This window comes from Athene cunicularia (genome assembly GCF_003259725.1).
Source record: "Athene cunicularia isolate RWA chromosome 17 unlocalized genomic scaffold, athCun1 chr17_part1, whole genome shotgun sequence".
Classification (NCBI taxonomy): domain Eukaryota; kingdom Metazoa; phylum Chordata; class Aves; order Strigiformes; family Strigidae; genus Athene; species Athene cunicularia.
Genome location: NW_020799122.1, coordinates 208,978 through 212,111, shown reverse-complemented (window position 1 = coordinate 212,111; position 3,134 = coordinate 208,978).

Below are 3,134 nucleotides of genomic sequence, written 5' to 3'. Positions count from 1 at the left end.
TGGAAGTGGCACAGATCCGGTGATTCTGGAAATGTGGTCTTTGGTAAAAACGGGATGTTTGTCCACACGGCCAGAGCAACGTGCGTGTAAAGTGTGCAACAGCATCTGGATAGTGTGCCCTGCAGCACAGGCCGTACTGTGAGCTATAAAAGTAACTTGTTAATGAAATAAAACATTCCTCCCTTTAAATTGCATTTTCTTGGTACATTTAAAAATTGTATTCTAATGAAAAGCACAAAACTGTAGCACTAGCAAAATGCAAATATGCCACTACGGGTAGGTAAACCACTTTCTGACTTTGTCTGGTTCTATCCAGGGATACACCGTCAGCCTTGGGGAGTTCATGTTTGTTTGAAGTTGCAATTCATGGCAGTAATTACAGTGCCATAGTACAGTATGAGGGGTTAAACTTCAACTTATCTTTCTTAGAGTTTGTCCCTAGTAACTTGGAAAATAGTCCATTTCAGCAGAGCTACCCAATAAAAGAATTGGATTGCATAAATTAAAGTAATTTGCATAAATTAACTTATTTCCAAAGCCTGAAAAGGGTTTTCTCTGTATCAAGCAATGCTGACAGACAAGTGCACGCACACAAAAGTTTGGCTATTGAAATTAACTAATTGTTCATCATTTTAAATAACAAATGAACTTGTTGGCCCAAGATAACACTAAGCCTGAACTGCTTATCGGAACTACTTTCCTTTGGTTCATTTTCCCTAATTTGTACAGTTTAACTTGCTTCCCAAAACCGTGCCTGTAATTCCAGTAGAATAAATATAAGCAGGGAGTTACCTTTTGGTTTATGGCTATCCACCACTCTAAATCTGCTCTAGCTATGGTGTAGAGATGTTCTTGTAATATGAAGATTCAGAGGATGTTGCTTGGCACTGCTGTGTGTCTGCTTTGCTGGGAATTACCACTTGTGTCGCAGAGCCAGCAGAAGGAAAGATGTGGCCATTCTTGTGCAAAGCCTTACGTGGGGATGGGATAAACAGCAGAGCATAGTAGAATTAAAAAGCAGCTAGAAATTCTGACAGAGGTTCTCTCAAGATCCTTTAAGAGATGCAAAGTTCTGATACTCTGAATGGAATACTAATGCTTAATTCAATTAGTGACATTCTCAGTGTCAATTTGTACTTATTTGCCCAGTGCCAGTGTATCTTTGATGCACCTTGGTGGTTTGCTATTTATAATAATTTATAATCCCCGGTATCAATCCAGGCTGGGCGAGGAGGGGATGGAGAGCAGCCCCCAGGAGAAGGACTTGGGGGGTTTGGTGAGTGGAAAACTGCCTGTGAGCCAGCAGCAGGCACTCACAGCCCAGAAAGGCACCTGTGGAAGAAATTCCCCCCTGTGAGGGGGGTGAGGCCCTGGCACAGGTTGCCCAGAGGAGCTGTGGCTGCCCCCTCCCTGGCAGGGTTCAAGGCCAGGTTGGACGGGGCTTTGGGCAACCTGGGCTAGGGGATGGTGTCTCTGCCCGGGGCAGGGGTGGCACTGGATGGGCTTTAAGGTCCCTTCCAGCTCAAACCACAATGACTCTATGAATGCTGTGAGATGACTCAACTTTTCTCATCTTTGCAGGCACATCTGAATTCAGCATCAAGGGAAAAACAGACTCTGAATACTTTTTAAAAGGTGCTATAAAACACCACTGTCAGCAAAGTGGGATACAGAAGACAAAGATTTTGTAAAGAGGTTAAGAAAGCTAAGGAAAAAAATTGGTTTAGGTTAAAAAACCCCAGTTTTGTCCAACTGATCTTTGTGTACATGCAGACATGCCCCACATTGTTTAAATTTTCATAAGGCAAACTTCTTGAAAACAGCTTGAGGGAAAGCTAGAATAGCCAGTGAACACGACATAGCATAGAATTCATTTTCTTTCAGCAATAATCGCACAGGGAAGATGGAGCCTGACCCCATGGCCGCTACATTTCATTAACTACATGAAAGATCTTATTACAGTTGTCTTGTGCATGGATTTATGGCAAATTTAAATCAAATATTCAATCAAATGTCACTTGAACTACAAACAGAAACATTTCCTTAAATTTGGGGGAAATTATATGGCTAATGGCATTGTCTATAGTGACATTATTTGGCTATTTGCATTTTGCCAACCTTTTCAAATAACTCAGAACAGTACAACCCTAAATCTTGTCTATGCGGTTTTTTCCACCAGAGGGTGCTGGACGATTTTTAAGAATATAAGTTACACAGGGATAATTTAAGGTGCTGTACATAGCAGAAACCTGAAACAGAAACTAAAAAAGACGTTTCAAATCTGCATTTATTATGATACCCTCAACAGGAGCAGCTGTAATTCCATTCTCAGCAGGGCAGAGTTTTTATCCAGGATCTCAGATCCCCTTGGAAGGCACAAGACCTGTTTAGGCAGTGGACTTCATGACTTTGCAGCACTTTATGCATCAGTTTGGAAACTCTGATTTAGAACCTCATCATTATTAGGGTAAGAAGTGACTTAGTGTTCAGTTTTTTCTGAATCCTTGTAGAAATACCGGTAACTATAGTTTTTTTTAGAGAAGACTGTAGCCCAGGGACTGCTGTTTTAGCGCAGTGATACAGGACAGAGCGGGAAACATTTTGCCAGAGAACCCTGTGCTCTTGCTGTGGTGGGAGATGATGGTAGAAGCTTTAGAGCAAAGTGTGTGTAGCTCAGCAGTACCAAAAGATAAACATTAAGGAGTAAAGAATAGTCCATGCCTGTGAAAAGGTTGAAGATGCATAAGACATTTATTTTAATCCTACAGCCGCTGGAGGGTGAGAATACGTAGGGAAAATCCCCTCCCACATAGTGGCTTTGGCTTTGTTGTGGATGTTGGAGCTGTGTCCATCAGTATTCATCAGCAGATCCCAAATCCGTGTTTATTTTTACGGTTTATTCTCAATGGCGTGTTGCTGTTTCAGAAAGCAAGCTCGTGCATGTTTAACTGGGAGGTGCGAAGGTGCTAGAGCTGCTCTGGCTCTGGCAGCGGCAGAAGAGCTGGAAAGGCGCTCCGAGCCCTCCGGGCCCTCTCCCCGGGCTGTTCTCTCCTGGGCAGCGCTGGCCCGCTCGGGGGCCGACACAGCCCCCCGCCGAACGCCGCCTTCGGGCGGCTTCGTGCAGCGGAGAGGCC